The sequence below is a fragment of the Polyergus mexicanus genome, unplaced genomic scaffold, assembly GCF_030449975.1.
Source record: "Polyergus mexicanus isolate NDT 795.1 unplaced genomic scaffold, iyPolMexi1.0 SCAF_3, whole genome shotgun sequence".
NCBI lineage: Eukaryota > Metazoa > Arthropoda > Insecta > Hymenoptera > Formicidae > Polyergus > Polyergus mexicanus.
The window spans coordinates 7,846,950-7,865,397 of record NW_027223323.1 but is presented as its reverse complement, the minus strand read 5'-3'; the positions used below and the strand labels follow the sequence as shown (position 1 = coordinate 7,865,397).

The 18,448-nt window shown below is 34.6% G+C and overlaps 1 protein-coding gene and 1 pseudogene across 3 annotated transcripts in view; both read left to right on the top strand.

Moving 5' to 3' along the window:
• Positions 1-18,448, top strand: part of Syn1 (Syntrophin-like 1) — a 212,874-nt gene that overhangs the window by 11,207 nt on the left and 183,219 nt on the right. The window lies entirely within an intron of this gene.
• On the top strand, positions 108-2,256 carry LOC138944869 (uncharacterized; annotated as a pseudogene).

Here is an 18,448-nt window from a genome sequence, read left to right as displayed (position 1 = left end):
TATATGGTCTCACAAATTAAATAATAATAATCTTAAAAATGGCCAGAAATTCTAACTCACGCGCAATGTTGATTAGCAAATAATTATTCGTAGCTGGGAACTAATTAGCAACGGATATAAATTAGAGAGTGTTCGTTTTACAGGGCATGATAATAATTAGCTCTCCGCCTCGTCATTAATCACACAATAAACAAACGATGATTTGTGCAGCAACGAGCTGGTGTATTCGATTGTAGCTGTCGAAAAAGTGATTATAGAACGATTACGTAATGACGGTACGTTTGTAAATGTTCGAAATTTTGATAGCGCAGCCGCGTGTGAAGTTAATACGATTATATGTATATACAAGGTGTGGCTATCAAACGGGATTGATTTTTTTGCCGATTCTCTTGCTCGGCAAGGCACAGAATGGAATAAATGGTCTGTGCTCTCCCCGCTATCTACCGTTACATGTCCAAGTACGTGCGGTCAACTATTCGGTTATCCAGTAGCCTTTGAAGCGAACCGTGTATCTGAGCTCCGTCGGAATAATGTTAAGTATTAACGTGGAGAAACGTGTCAATGTGAAATTTCTCGTAAAACTTGAAAAATCCATTACAGAAACGTACAATTTGTTAATTTGGAAGTTTATGGTGATGAGTGTCTATTCCGTACTCAAGTTTTCGAATGGTTCAAAAAATTTAAAGACGGAAGGGAGAGATCGGAGACAGACGCTAATTGAAAAAGTCGATAAAATTGTTTGAAAAAATCGTCACCTGAGCATTCGAGCAATTGCTGAATTAGCTAACATCGATAAAGAAACTGTTCGACAGATTATACATGAAAATTTAAACATGAAAAAAATTTACTCAAAGATGATGCCGAAACTTCTCATTTTTGAACAAAAGGAAACTCGAATGAACATTCGTGCTGACATCCTTCAAAACATTGAAAATGATCCAAATTTTTTAGGAAATGTAATAACTTGTGATGAATCATGGTTTTTCTAGTATGACCCAGAAACTAAGCGCCAATCCATACATTGGGAGAGTCTCATCAAGACAAAGTTCATCAAGACAAAGGAAAGCACGGACGAGCAAATCTAAATTCAAAGTAATGATGATCGTTTTTTTTTTTTTTATATCCGAGGAATTGTTCACGTTGATTGGGGTGCCTGAAGGTCAGACCGTTAATCAGGTTTATTATAAGGAGGTTTTGATAACCCTTCGTGAATGGATGAGAAGAAGATCTGACGTGTGGAAGAACGGTTCGTGGATTCTTCAATCAAGACAACACGTCGGCACATAACGCGCTATCTGTCAAGTTGTTTTTAGCGAAACACAAGATTCCCATGTTGGAACATTCACCGTACTCACCTGACCTAGTCCTGCGTAATTTTTTCTTATTTCCGAAGATCAAGTCTGCATTAAAAGGAACCTATTTTGTAGATGCAATGAAGACAAAAGCGACAGAGCTCATGAACAAGCTATCAGAAGAGGATCTGCAGCATTGCTTCCAACAGTGGAAGATTTGCATGGAGCGGTGTAGAAATCGGGGAGGGGAGTACATCGAAGGCGATAACATTTCCATTGCGTATTTGTTGAATAAATAATTTTAGAATCCGGTTCATTTTAAAGCCACACTTCGTATATATGTTGACGGGGCACAAACGATACTCATTCCGTAGTTATGATAATTCAAAAAAATATTTTTCAGGTTTATATTTTAATACAGTTGAATTTTCAATTGTCTGCAAAGCTTCATTTAAATTTGAATTTTAAGTAGATTGACATATCAAAGTTTGCGATATACGTTATCGTTAATTTCTACAAGCGTTATAAATTTACAAATTTATAAATTTAATAAAATTATTCTACTTATTTAACGAAATATTCAGCTCATTAATTCAAAATTAATATTACTGCCAATACGAGCCTAAATATCATTGCGTGGGTATAGAATTCTTTTATTTATATAATTAAATTTCTAGAACGTGTTTTGATCAGTCGCTTCGGTCATCTCTTCAATCATATACAGGGTGTATTTGAAATGATGCACTAAACTTAGGAGCGTATTCTAGAGGTCAAAATAAGACTTTTTTTTCTTATGAACATGGGTCCGCGAATGAACCCTATCCCCCCCCCCCCCCTCGAGCTTGGCAAATTAATGTTTTTCATAATATACGTTTTTATTTTTTCATTTTTTCATCATGGCTTACTTTACTTCGTAATTTACTGGGCTATACCAAATTTTAACCTTCTGCCATTTTTTTTTCTGAAATACAGCCAATTTTTAATTCTTTCCCCAAACTTTAGGGGCTTCTAGCTCATGTTCATAGGGAAAAAAGTCTTATTTTGACTTCTAGAATGTGCTTCTAAAGTTTAGTGCATCATTTCAGATACACCCTGTATATATAATTATATTTTTAAATTAATTGGCGACAAATTAACGGATAATATAAATGAAATTAAAGATTGACATGACACAAAAATTAAAAAAAAAAAAAGTATTTCGATTTGAACATTTATCGTAATTTATAATAAAATTTTTGAACATCTCAAAAACATTTTCAAGTGGCCATTTAGTGACTAACAGCGGAATCGGGTCTTCAAGGATTAAATATTTCAAGGATGTCTGCCGCGTTTATGCAATCCGCCGTATCTTATCGCTGCCGTGACCTACCGTATCAAGAAAATGAGAGAGAGAGAGAGAGAGAGAGAGAGTTCGAAGCAGCCGCGACTTCCGTCGAAGCCGGATCAAAGGAGTCCTTTGGCGGAGCATCCTTCTCCGACTACCGACGAGAAAATTACAGGCGGGTATACTGACGCGACGGAAACCATAAGTAGAGGAAGGAAGGAAAAGCGTGAGATACGAGAGAAGGAACGGACGAGAGAAAGAGCGAGATATGCGCGTGCACGCGCGCGATGCCGTCGTTTCTCATGCGGATACATCGTAAATCATGACGAAGTACCGTAAAGGACGAAATGAAAGGCATGCGAGACACTGCGGGACGATATATAAGACTCGTAGAGGACGAGAGAGCGCACAGCTCATGGCTTATATCCGAGTCAGTATATCGTGCCGGTATAGTAAGTGTTGTACTCGAGCAGCACTAAAGATGAACATGAGACGAAAATTTTCTCCGTCACCAACATTTTTGCACTTGTACGTAATTTTGATAAACCTATCTATTCTTCGTTACTAATTTTTCGCACCGTTACAATTCGTGTTAGAATGCGGAAACACATCATTTGTGCGTCTGATCATGCATGTGATTAAGCTCGGGTCGGTCTAAATAAATTCTGTATACTTGTTGATTGAGGTTCATCATTACTTTTCGTCCTGTCACGTATATTATCCGCGTGAGCTATATTATTATATAGTATTTTTATAAAATTTAATTTTTCGAATATTTGGCATTATGGAGCTTGAGTCAATCGTACTTCTTAATTTTCTCCGATTTGACATCCGATTAAATTTTATATTACATTACAAAACTGTCTATGATTTAAAAAGGGGGAAAAAAATATGGTGTATTGAAAACGTATTACCTTAAATTTGAGATAAATTTTTGGAACAGGTTTTAAAGATTAGTTTTCTGAAATATTACTGTGTGCATACATTTGCAAAATAATTAAATGAGAATCGCTGTTTCGTACGATTGAATTCCAAAGTTCTTACCAATTTGTGAGAATGATGTTTCAGAGCTATTCTAAAATTTGTTTCAAAAATTTATTTTGAATTTACAATATAATATTGTATAATATTCATTTAATGTTAAATTGGAAAATATTAAAAAATTCCGATTCGATAACAGCTACACCGTAGTCGCGAAAAGATAGCGGAAAGAGAGTTAGATTACGAAAATCACACTTTGTGTTTGGCAATCAGGTCAACGTGATGACGACGATCGATCTGCAAGTAAAGCGTGAATTGTTCGTTTCGCATGTAATTATCGCTAGAGACGGCTATAATTGTAATATATAACGGCCGATGTTCGAGCCCGGAAGATATCGCGTTTTTGTAATCACCATTGTGAGGCCGCACGTTCGCTATTACATGTAAAGTGGCTCAGGTAGTAACGATGGTGGACCAGTATAAGGTAATTGCTGCATTGAATTAAAGGTTGATGTATAACGGTATATTGAAATAAAGTACTTTTTTTGAATAATTGGTATTGTTAAAAATAGATATACCCTTTTTTTTTCAACGAGAGAAATATTTATGACGTGAATTTCTTATACACGTCAACAGCTTTATATGAAATATTGGTTCGGTGCGTAAGCAATATATAAGGGAAGAGAACATCATTTTCCAATGAAACATTAAATATGCATTAGTTGATTAACATTCAGACTCACTGCTCTGAGAATTTTCTTGTAATATTTGTTCTGACGTATCGTACAGCTCGATAAATATTATACACGATTTAGTTGATGAATTAAGACCAGCAACATGCGTAGAAAATATTTCGAATCGATTATACAATCACGTTTGTCGCTGTTTTTGTCGACGCGTTCAATTTTATATCGCTCTCAATCGTTATGGATGCGGAAAGTTATAATAATTTCCAGTCTTATAACGTGCAATTATTCTATTTTGTCATCTGTTCATAAATAAATGTAGCGCGTGCACAAGTCTTCGTGTCACGATACGGAGATATATCTCGCCGAAGATCCTCTATTTCCACGATGTAATGCAGTGAATTACGTCACTTCCAGCTCCTTTCAGCCACGCTCTCTTCCACGAAGGACTATCGTAATTCGTAAAACTTCCGAATTTCCCGTATATAATAGAGCACGATAATAGTCGTGCTAATTAAACGACACGATCGTGTCCCTCTTGTGTTGCTTACACGCGTCGAATATCTCAGAATTTATTATGTTTTTATTTATAAGAAATATGTATATTTTTCTTTCCTTTTCTGTCGAACAAATATGTACAAGGATATTAAATTTTGCTTCGTAATAAATACTGTAATCAGTTTGAATCGTCTGTTTTTAACAATAATCGAACATTTTATCACAAATATAGTTATTGTAATATCTCTATTACAATATAGCTTGTCCTGAAGATTCTAAAATTTAAAACTCATCGAAACCTCATCTCGCTATGATTTCTATCCCCGAAAAAGCGCGCGGGGTTAAATCTACAAGCTCGAAGAGTTAACCAGCGAGCGTATAAAGGCGTTAAACAATAATTACGTGTGAAATAACGAGACATCCGCCGTCGATGTTTCGGTCTAATGATCGCGTGATTAATGCGGACTGTAAGCGCGAAGGGGGTTGGGGCGGGGGTAGGAGGAGGGGACCTAATTAATCAGCATCAGAGGCGTCTCGAAAGCGCGCTGCGGAATCACACAGACGATTTTCCAACAGCGATTCGCGACTTCATTGTGTCTGGGCACCGAATTATCCCGTGCGAGCCTGATAACCGCACGACACACAATGGTCGGAACTCGGGCCGGAACAAAGAGCATTCGGCTTCGTCGACGATCCACCAGCCAGGCGACGCCCAAAGTCCGAAAGAAGCGATATTCTCATCGTAATGAGCTGTCCTATTCACTACTTGGATCTCTTTTCCTTTATATATATATATTTTTTTTTTTGCCTCTCTCTTTATCAAGTGCTATACAACAGTTGTATGCGCTGCAACTGTTCCGGAATGCAAGCTTAATCTTTCCTGTATACGCGTTAAGCATTGTTCTATTATACTTTCGATAAGATGCGAATTTTTTTTTTTTTTTTTTTTTTCTAACGCATTGGAATATTGTACGGCAATAATACTGTAGAGCTCCAATTTAGAGGGATACGCGAGGAAAACACGAGAGAAAACAGGTCGTATAGTAGTAATCGCGAGAATCGATAACGGTTAAATATACAGTAGCCAGTTGCATAAGTTAGGTTTGCACGAATATCGGGGGGGGGGAAAGAGTGAGAGCGTCTAAACGCTTCCCGGCAGGACAATCATTTTGGTTGTTGTGTTTTGCGTTGCTCCTCGATATCAATATTCATCAGAGCGCGAAAAGCCGCTTTTAATATTCATATCCTCTGATCGCGTCTCGACGAAAAGTAAAGCGCTTCGCGGTCGGTAGAACGATTAGATGGATGTTTGCGGTCGTTCAAAGGAACAGGGATGAACAGAAGATAAAGTGATTTTTTTTTTTTTTTTTTTTTTTTAACTTTATACCATAGTAAACATATATAAAGCAATTAAGGGAATCAGAATCTATCAGAAGCCAATCGTGTTATTAAAGGTAAAATAATATTAGTATCTGATATGAATGAGAGAGACAGGGGGGGGGGGAGAGGGAGGGTAGAGAGGGAGAGAATTTTTATATATTTTTATTTTTATCTTTATATATTTTTGCATTTTTATAATGTGTGTGTGTGTGTGTGTGTGTGTGTGTAAAAGCTAGTTTTATTAAATAATATGGAATTAATGCAGAGATATTTATTATTTTTATGAGAGTACCTTACAAAATACAAGTCAAGATTAACGCGAATTTACATAATTATTGGATTTTTCAGGTTATACGCACACTAATCGGCGAAATATTGATTGCAATATTAATTACATAACTGATTGCAAGCCCCTTGGCTCTTTCATCTGCTAACGAGCAAATTATTCCAAGTAAATAGTTAAACAAACAAGGTTCCTCGATTTTCACGTTTATATAGATTTTTCTTTTTCCCCTACATGCAAATTCGTTCTGACGTTTTCAACACGCATCGATTTAACTTTTATATTTTATTTGCCTAGACAAAAATTCAAAATTTTATTATTTTTTAGATTTAATTTAACTCGTAATATAAATACAAATAATAGATCTGTTGTATTCAAAAAAATAATTACGCTTAAATTAATTTTCTTGATTCACCCGCTAATCTTTAATTTCTAAATGACGGATCTAAGTTGCTATGTATATTACTTTTGTATGTTGTCGTATGTTGACTTTTTCTTCCCTTAATCCAATTTAATACAGAGCTAAAAATTCTTATTTTTACTCGCAATCAATAAAAGTGAAAGACTGAAAAAAGATACAACGCAACATCAATGTCAATTTTTCATTAATTTCAAAAAAAATAATTTTGTATGAATAAAATAATAATGCAGGTATCTTTGTGCGATTCTGCAAAAAGTACTATGCTGGCGTCGCGTGTTCTCTTTTTATAAGATTTAATTTAAATATTAATTTTTTCTCATATATGATTTTATCTTGATTTTTCTCGATTTAATTTAAATTATCCAAATGCATTTTTTAAAAATTTAATTGATGAATGTGAAATTTAAATACCTTATAGATGATTTCTGACGAAAGAAGTGAGAGAGGAGAGAAAAATAAAAACGTACAGTTTGGAAGAAAATTCGAGAATTTCACGATGTATCACGAGAGTGATGTGTCGCATTTATCACCTGTCTTGATGATTATGTATGACAGGTCATGTAAAATCGAGCAGTTTCAATTGGCCTTTGAAGTTCGCGCTTTTTAATTGCCGAACGCCAAACGCTCCTGCTTTAATTAGAGAACTCCCATCTATGTGTGTGTGGTTGAAAAACAAACTTCAGCGGCGCTGCAGTTTCGGTTCCCGCTGCATCCCCATCTCTTACCGTTTTCATCGTCGCTGTTGCCGGCTGCTTTCGAGAATGCTTTACAACCAACAATTTTGCAGCTTGGTTTGTTAACGGCGCGAAAGGGAAAATTCTCAATGACCCGAATTAGCATGAAAACGCGATAATATATATTATCATATATATATATGATAATTTATTTTATTAAATTAGTTAAAACTATCGAGCCAAATCGCGATTAAGTCATTTCTTGTAGTACTTAAAGAATTTACAGAATGTGAATATCGAGAAAGTTCCAAATCAAAGTTCAGAATTTCCTGGAGTAGTTTTGAATAGTGCAACGAAATTGTGTCGCAATCAAGCGCGAATAAACATAACTTTAAGCGAAAGCTCTGGGCTGACTTTACTAACAAATACTTTATTAACATTAAGTCATGGATTTAGATCGAATATAAACTTTGGATTGCAAAATTTTTTTAACATTATTTTACCGTTAATACGCGTTTCAAAACGGTAGGAGATAGTTAATGATGATGATCTGGAATGATTTGAGTTTGCATATTCAAATTAATAATTAAGCGTGAAATTTTATTTTTTTATTTGATATGATTATACGATTTGAATTCTCTTAAATTTATAGAAAATCTATCTATATTCTTTATCTCTTTTTTTATAAATATTCTTATTCTTACAATTATTTTCTATTTATTCTTGAAATCTGTTATCTTAAATCTCTTTGTGTAATTTTTATATTCGAATTCTCTTTCTGAGTTTTTGTGTTTTTTGATATAAAAGATAAACATTAAGTTTTTTTTTAAGAAATGAGGGGAAAAAGAATGGAATAATATATCCGTAATAATGTAACGCTTCGATGCAAGTACTATCCCGAATACAATCAACGGATAATAATATTTGTTATCACGTCCGCTATGTTAGCACATCGACCTTTACGTAATAAATTAATTAATCATGGTTGATTTAATTAACACGAAACCGATGACACGGGCGCTGTCGAGTAAAATGCGAGTCGCCATGACGCAACGGGAATAATTGACATTTTATGACAGATCGATGCGAGCACACCTCGCCTATAGTGACGATAGTGAAGTTTTAAGCTTTAAATATCAAAATTCGCGGTTACCCTTACTACCTTAAGTCTTCCTCATTAAAATAAGGATCGCGTGTCATCGCGCTGCCTCTGGAATCGATAACCCCGTTATCGCACATCTTATGACGGCTCTATCGGAATAGGAGTTCTCGCTCGTATGCAATCACGCTATGCCACACACAAGCAGCGCGTTCGATTGATCGACCGATGCATCATTCAACGAGACATAAGTGGCGTTACTATGTTTCGAGACTCCACGCACATAGGCTTGAAGCTAAAGAAGAACGACAGGTAAGTCGCTATGAAGTATTCATATTCGCTCCGCTTTCAAAACTTCGTGCATAAGTTAAACAACGCCGCCGACGGGGTTAAGATCTAGCTTGACAATATATCCATAACATACTATTTTCGAATACTACTTCGAAATATTTATTACGAGCTTGTGTCAAATCATAATGGAAATAGAAGGAGCGATAATCGGAGTTACTTAAGAAATAAATGAGATACAAGATGTGTCGAATTAATTTCAGCTCTCTTCAATATTCAAGAAATAGGGGTATAATAATTAAATTTTTCGATCCCTCTTTTTTTCTTCGGGATAGATATTTTCATACCAAATATCGACAGTTGGGAATAGTTTAGAGAGAAATTCCGAACGAAAAGTAATGCTGCAAAGGGATTTGAGCAAGCGACAGAAATGAAGAGGCGACTGAGATAGCTGCCTTCTGTCGAAAGAGAGAGAGAGAGAGAGAGAGAGAGAGAGAGAGAGAGAGAGATAAAGAGGAAAAGAGAGATCCTTGGCATGCCTAGTGGAGTTTTTCTCTAAACTCTTTGATCTGCCATCCCATGCCTTTTGTTTTTCAACCGTGGTTGTCGCGCTCGAAATAAAAGACTTTAAATGCGGTCTGCACCCTTACGGAGAGTGCTCTATCTCCTCTTACTTCCGTATTCCCAGCCTTTTATTACCGTTGTACTTCCAAATCGTCCGCGAAATGCGCGTCTTTGTTTTCTAGCCGTGCATATTGTATTTCACTTTCGTCCAGATAGAATGTTCCGTTTGCGGATTTAAAGTAGTAGCAGTAGTAGCGAATGAAATTGCAAAAGGTTTTTTTTTATCGCGTGACGATATATACGCAAAGTGCTGCGCGAGCACACACGAATTGCGAAAAAAATATTGCGTATTTTATGGAGAAAAATTCTGCACTCGACGCGATAGAGCTAAAGATAAAAAGGGAGATTCGCTAGCTTTTTCTATATATGCAAAGTTACTTTACATTTATAGGAGAGATAACTTGGTCCACTTGCGCAAGTTGGGTATTAAATTATTAGAAGGAAGTGTGACTCTCAAGTAACAGTGCTGAATGCAGCGCAGTTATACATAGCGACATATAGTACATAAGCGTATTGTTAAAGCAATAATATTACGGATTATGTAGAACAGTACAATGTGGACTAGACTGATAGAGGCACATGGCGCTTATATCCACAATTTATAATGTAAAATGTTAAATGCTAAGCGCCCTACAATTGATAGATCTACATACACGGATGTAAATATGAGTAGAAATGTATTTTAATATAACTCGAAATTGATTTCTTTTTTTTTTTTTTAAAGTGTGGTTTCTTTTTTAAAACGTGTTGTTCTTTAGTAATATTTCCAAAGATCTTATTAATTTATAGATCTAGATATCAATTGTAATATGTATGCGATAAATTTTGTATATTGTATATTGTATGTTAAATGTGCATTTATATGAACTCTCTTTCTTTATTTTTCTCTCTTTATATGCAATTTATTCAGTTCCAATGATTTCACATATAAATTAATTAGTCATTTCGCTTTGTTTCCGTAAATTTTTGCTCGCAACAATTGATTATCGAATAAATCTATAATTTACTGTATGTGACAAATTTTTCACAAATGGCAATTAATAATTACATAAATTTATTAGATTAATATTTTAAGATTGAAGAAACTATAATCAAAAGCTCTATTTTTATATTACCTTTTTCTATTTTAAAAACAGTATAAAAGTAAAAGTTTCGTTCTTTAAAACAGTTTCCAAAATTTTACTTTGACATAATTGTTCAAATTATATTTCAAGTTATAACGTTCCAGGTTTAACAATTTTTGTCGAGAAGAAAGCAATTCTATTTTTTATTGAGTAATATATATATATAAATATGAGAGAGTTATAGATTATACATTGAAAGTTCCAGCATCAAAGCTTACACATTCAGAGTTCTTTTTTAAATATCTTTTTTTACCCTCTACTTTTATGCTATCTCTTTCTTTTGTTTAGTTTCCTTGGTTTCCCACCAAAGTTGCGGCAATCCCTCGTCGCGTCTCTCTGACGCCCATACCGGCATTATCCTTTCATTAATGGTTTATTATCCTTTGCAAACAGCTTTCCTCTCCGTCCCCTTTTCTCTCTCTTTCTTCTCTCAGCCTCTCTTTCTATCATTGAATCTCCTCTTAACGTTTGTAAACTGCGCACGCTAATTAATACCCGCATCTTAAGCATTACCGGGATTTTAACGGTGACTTTACCCGTTTTTCAATCCACTCTCTTAAACTTCTTTGCACCCTCCCGGCCACCTTTTCCAGTCCGTTTCCCTCACACTTCCCCTCACTCTCTTCCATCCTCTAGTCCTCTAGTTCGAGCGTGTAACCTTTGTGGGCCGTGTTTTTGTTCTTTCTTTATGCCTCTCTCGAGCCAATAAGTCTTGCTTCGCCTCCACTCAGAATTTTCTGAGGTAAATTCTACCGAAGTCCTCGCCATTTTCGCTATTAATCTCGGTCGAAAAATTAATCGGGAGATTTCGAATAGCCGGAGTAATACAGGGTATTTTAAAAAAATTAGGATTTTTTTTATATATCCAGACATCTAAGTTTCATTTTCGATTTCTCCTTCTTGATATTAGTATAATATCGTTTTATTAATCAATGTTATTAATCAATGAATCAATTTAAATATTATTTATAAATTTTCCAAAAGTGTTTAAAATCTTAGATTAAAATATATCTTAAGCGGAATGTACATGTTATACGTATACTATGTTACAATCTCCATTCATAATTTTCTGTCAAATAATTGCGAAATAATTTTTTTCATGACAGTCAAACTCTTTCAAGAGTATTATCAAATTTTTTCATAGAAGATTTAACGTGGACGTTATTTACTTATACATAAAAACGCGAGAAATATTGTTTGAAGATGCTATTGTAAAAAAGTTGGTAAGCTACGAGTGAACAGCACCGAAATTGAATATTTCTGCTTTGTTCTGAGTTTTTTCTCGTGACTTTTAGCTTTCCCACGTCCTTCCCATACGATTTCATTTCTTTTTTGCACAAAAGCCGATCAGATTTGTGCACGCGGCTGATTGCCAAAAAGTAAGACAAATAGCGCGTTAAAATTGAATTAAAATCGAATGACTGGCGAATCAATGAGTGAGAACAAGTCAATGCATACGTAACGTCGTTATAGATATGATAAAATAAAGGAAACCATCGTGGTGTCAATATAAATTTGATATCATTCAACCGGATATATCCGTACTAGCGTTCATAATTAAGCAATAATGATATAGGTCTTGTATTTTTTTAATAATAGTCTCTGAAATCAGTTTGCTGTTGAATAAAATATTCCTTTCGATTAAATAAAAAGAAAAAAACAGTTTGATTTACATATATAATGCATAATCATACGATTCTTGTCGCTCCTCTACGTAAAAGGAGAGAGAGAGAGCGGGTTATCGAACAAATATTAAGATTGTACAATTGTTTTCGAAATCATTATGGAATTCAAGGCAATTAGTTAGACATTCGTTTGTTTTTTAATTTAGAAAAATCCAATTGAATGCATTAGAAAAATTCAAGTTAAAACGCTATTCTTTCGAATTGCGTGTATCGCGGTTTTCATTGTATATTCCGACCGCATCGTTCTTTTGCAAGTATCGAACGGACTAATCGCGTTGTTCCAATGATTTTCCTGTGCCATCTCCTCTCCTGAATCGGAGGATGCATTCGTTAAAGAACAGACGATAGTAATAATCAATCGTGTGCTCGATTTTGTACGAGGTAAACTTTATTATAGAATTGTCGAATGCGATCTCGGTAATGATTCAGACAAAAGAGAAAGAGGGAAAGCTCATACAAGTCTTTCCTTTTTCTTTTCCGCCTTTCTGAATCATCCCTAAATCCTGCGTTTACCGAGAGCCAAATTTCTTCAGCAGATAAGTAAACATGACCATGAGATAGAAATCGACTCAATGAGAGCAACATCAACGAATTCAATTGATTTTCCAAGCTATTGAATCATCCCGATGTCAGATTATTTACTTTCTTTGTTTGGAGACAGTGATCTTGAAGGTTGAGAATTTTTATTTGTTCATAAGATAACACAAAGTAAAAGGCGAATCTTAAATGCATTGCAGGTGAAAATTTTTTCTCACTTGTCAATTGATCTCCAGCTTGTTTGTTTCATAATTAATATAAGTGTTTTCATTTGTTTCGCAGTTTATTAATATTGTATTTTTAATATTTTTTGTTTATAGTAAATTTAACAATATTAATCAATGATATTCATTTGAAATTAATATAGTAATATATACTGAATATTTTAGTATTCATAAGGATATTCATAATGGGAGGGTCGCGATTATCGAATCGGAAATATAACTTGCTGGATTTTAGTTTTTCGCACGATTTTAATTAATACAGGATAGTGATCTTCTGGGAGAAGCAATTAGACCGATAAGAACATAATAGTATATCTATTAGAACGCTTTAATTGAATTCCCTTCTTTTTCTTTATCTTCTCTTTTATCCTCTTCTATTTCGCGATCAGAAGCACTTGCGGATGAGCTCAACCGTTTCAACAGTTTCGTCATACTTTTCTTTTTCTTGCAGTGTCTACAATACCTAACGGCTTTCGATCGTCAGTATATTGTTATTAAATAGTCTCGAGATATGTAGAAGATAATTCAACATGATATTACATTTTTTTGAATTTACAGGAGCGATGCTACAATTTAATGGGATATCGATACTTTAATTTGTTTGATACTGATACTGTTCCATATTTTTCTCTAAATATATATCCATTTTGTATATATATATATATATATGAATTTTTTTATTTTTTAGATATTAGAAATTTTAAGATTTGTTTATCGCTGATGAAATTTAGCGTCTTTTCTCATAAGATTATAAATATTTGAAAAACATAGAGTCGATCAATCTGTTTTATAATACCTGAGGAGGATACATTGAGGAATTGGAATGAGAGAGAATAGAGAGAAAGGAAAAAATCCCCGAAGAGGTAACAATGTAAAGTGAAAAATTAGCAAAACGAATGAAGCAGCAATTTAAATCCGGAGGGGGTAGTTCCACCATGCTCGGTAATAATTCAGTCCTCTACTACTCCCCTTTCCCCTCTGCCTTTAGAAGGGCGACATAATTCATCCCCATTTATAATGCAGCACTGCCTTTTCATTCACTGCTGCCTCGTACAACACGCATTAGGACTATAGCTTACGTAAACGAGTTACAAAACAGCCGGAAGTTTGCGTTCGCCACTGTCACCGTGACGAAATAATAAAAGCAGACAGCAAAAATTAATTACGGAATTAATTAAAAAACTTAATTACCGATTCTGGAAACTAGCACGATTAGAAAGAAAAATAATATTCCTGATACTGAGAATGAAAAATATAAAATTAATATCTTTCCTTAAAAAATAAAATATAATGTTCAATATAATCCCCTCTCTTCAGTAGCTTTCATTATTAAATGATACATTTGTACACTGAATAATTAGATATACGTGTCTGTTAAGGGTATGTTAAATGTATGTACATACATCGCGCTTCATGCTAACTGTAGTTGAGAGATGAACATGAGAGAAGATTGAAGGTAAGGGACGAGGGAATAGTAGAGGAAGAGAAGTCTACGAGAGAAACGAGCTCCTCGATCTTGCGGACGTTAACGTACACCGATTGGGCGAGCGCCAAAGCAGCAATTTCTAACCGAATCTCCCTATTTATCTATTTATCGATTCTTGTCCCTTCGGCCTCTTCGTCTTTTTCACGCATTTCATGAAGTAAATCCATCTAGAAATCAAAAATGTTGATGCCTTCGATTACATTATTCTTTCCCCTTTTCTCTGACCGAGGATTGTAATCTCCGGACTCGATCTCCATTAGTCTTCTACGTGAAAAAAAAAAGCGACGACGAAAGCAAAAGAACGAAAAAGATCAATAAGATTGCCTATCTGCCGTGTCATCGAATAAGGACAGATTCTCTCGGGCCATTTCGTAATAATGGCAATCCTAGGGGTGGCTTTTATTTCGGCAGACATTTGCTATTACGAGCACGTTGTTAAGTATGCATAGTGATAAATATAGTATTTATTTAATTTTATAAGCGTTAATATGTACGCGAAAAAAAATTAAATAAAATTATATGCGAGACAGAATCCATCAATATTATTATGAAGTTATGAATATTAATATTATCGATATCCACAGAGTAACAAGTGAAGTATTGATGCTACGGCATGACCGAAACAAGAATATCGATATCTCGGTATCGCGTCGATATCTTTCGGTAAAAAACGTGATCGTGTCTGCGGTTGCGGTCGCTCTCGCAAACGAATCGACTAGTAAAAGCTTTTTTCGAATGCTGATCGAAAAAAATGGCGAGTGAGCGGGGAAAGGATGAGAAGGTAGTGGGAAGGGAAATGGAAGGGGGCGGTTGGAAAAATTCACGGTCGGTCATGCACGCGGAGTTAAACCGGTAACGGAAAAATTTGTGTCCGTGCTTGTGTTCCGGGCACGGTTAAGTGAACGCCCCGGTTGTTCATCGGACGGGATGGGGGAACACGGGGGCGGGGGGGGGGGAGGGGGAGAATGAACTATCGAGGGGTCGACAAATTGCGCGCGGCGGTGGATTTACAATCTTTCGTTGCTGCGTTTCCTATGAAGCATTGTATTGCCATTTAGTGAAACACGTTGGGCCCCCGAGTGTGTCCGATTGCCGTTCACGGGGGGCACATCGGTTAGCTGGCTCGTTAAATAACGATCGGAATTATAAAGATATATGCCATATACTCGAGCTATCCCTGTTTTTGCCAGAAATTTTATTAGTCACATATATAATATAAGAAATATTTTTTGTTTAATAAGAAATCTATAAAAAGTTCGAATGAACGAAGGAAAAATTGTATTATTCGAGTTATTTTAATTTAAACTGGGCTTAAACCAAGTTAAACTAGATTAACGTAAAATAAATTATATACAAGTTAGATTAAATTACATTAGGTTAAAGATAAAATTTGATGGTGTAATTGAAATAACAAAGTCTTTTGAAATAATACAGTATTTTGAGATACGGGGGTTGGGATAAGTCAGATTATAGCTTTCTGCGGATGTGTATGTGTGTGTTATTTTAGCCAGGGGACATTCTATTTGTATAAAGTGTTGTACGTCCCGATGTATATTCGATTTATTTGAAGGAAGCTCCAACGATATTTCATAAACATACTCGGGAAGTTATCTTTCCCTATCTCATTCACCATTCTTCTTCGATTGCTCGGACATCCTTTTTTGATTGCCTTATCTCTGGCAGTCCCTGTGACAGTATATTTATCTCTTAGTTTCCTTGACGGACGTATCGGAGAAACGATGTTACCGAAACACGCAAAATATAAAAATATGGATAACGTTATAAATACATAAAATAGGACAAGTTAGGCCTGAATTTTTTAGAGAGTAAAACGAGAGGTAGAGTGACACTTTATATAATATCAAATTTGTTGCTATATATGTGTATTAAAAATAAATGATTTGGAAATATTTGAAAATAAATGATTTGAGAAAAGATCGTAGAAATATTTCATATGCATTTTAAAGAAAATTTACACACCGCGTACAGCATTAATGATTGAGAAACATTGCACGTTATAGAGGATACATTATGTATGGATATTTCGGAGCTTTCATAACGTGACATGTGTCTGTTCTGGGAATTCTTCTTCGGAGAATTCCATCGAAGCTGCTTGTTGAACGTGCTAATTAGTCGCGACAAATCAGCCGGAGGGTTCTGATTAATTGACTAAAAACCTCTCTAGAATACGCGCGTAGACGAGTTTTTCGATAATTTGGATGAACAAACCAGGAAGTTTGAATTATTTCAAGAGCGATCCATGTTCGCGGATTCTCACGAAACTTTCAAGAGGAGATAAGAAAATAATGTGGCAGACTTACTTTTTGATTTTTGTAAAGATGTAGGTTCGATCCCTGCGTGTTTTATTATCTATTTTGAACTGTATATAAATCGATTTTGCTGATAGTTTTTTCTCTTCGTAGATTTTAAGAGAGTTTTTAGCTTGTCTTTTAAATTATTCATCTCTTTCTTTAATCGTGTAATTTTCTTTTAACAATGATAAAATAAAAACCTTGTAATTAAAACCTGCTTGAATTTTCAAAGTTCGTAAATTAAAAACTTCGAGTTTGTAATGATATTAGATGAATTCTTATATCATAGTACATTTTTCGTGGAAAATTGTCTTAGCTGTTTATATTTGTAAGTTTCATATTTTTTAGATATTTTATATAAGAAAAACTGTAGAAAACTAGAAAAAAATGTTGAACAACCTAATATGTATAAAATCATTATACACATTATTATTATCGTCGCGTTTAAAAATTTTTTAAAGGAAGGATGTAAAATTAATTAGAATTAATATATATATTCTTAATATATATATTAATCCATAATTAATAAATATAATTAATATATATATAAATATATTCAAATACACTTTTAGAAATCAAGAGATTAATAAGACTGAATTTTTAGGATTGTATATAGTTAAAGAGTATATTGTATATATATATATATATTTATGTATAAATATGTATGTATAAATATGCGTTATCAAATGTAACATAGAAAAATACTAGCATTATATTTGAAATAATATGAGATATAACTGAGAAATAAAATGACTTATTAATGTTTGGCAATGGCAAATTTCCTATCGTCATGTATTAGAGCCACCTACTCGTACATTCGCGATCGTAAACGTATTTTATACGGACACTTTATGCACGATTTGTGTCAACTTGCCAGAATAAGTACGAAAATTTAGAGATGGGAATGTATCAGCCGTAAAGCGTTGAGCAATATTGATCTGCGGAAATTACGACCGCCATAAAATATTAAACAGTCTCGACGACGCATTTCACAGTTTTTTCCCCTCTTCCAATATCCTTTATCGATAGACAGAAAATAATATTCGGATAATTACTCAATATAGATCTTCTTGAGTTTAAAAGATTGACATGAAATAATAGAGAAACAGGGGAGAAAGTACATTTCGTCCTTTTGGACATTTACTATATCATTACATCACATTTCTATCAGAATTATTATTATGGAAGAAAAATTGCGAGAATTGTATAATTTTTTTTATCCCTGCAATTGATGAGACAGCAATGTACCACAAATCCCATTCTATCTCGCAATCTTTATATCCTAGAAAGTTAATTACTCGGGGCGGCTGATAAGGATCTCAGGATCAGCGGACGACGAGGTCCTCCATCGTAGGAAATGGAAGTGTCGAAGGCAGAGAATGTGTGGTAAGAGTCGGCTCTCGAAGCTCTTAAAGTTCTCTCGTTAAAGGACTAAGGAGGAGAAGAAGACACAGAGAGGCGAAAGATGCGGAGAAGAAGAAGAAGATGGAGAAGCGTCATGAGAGGGGAAGCTCCTGCGATTTTCTGAAA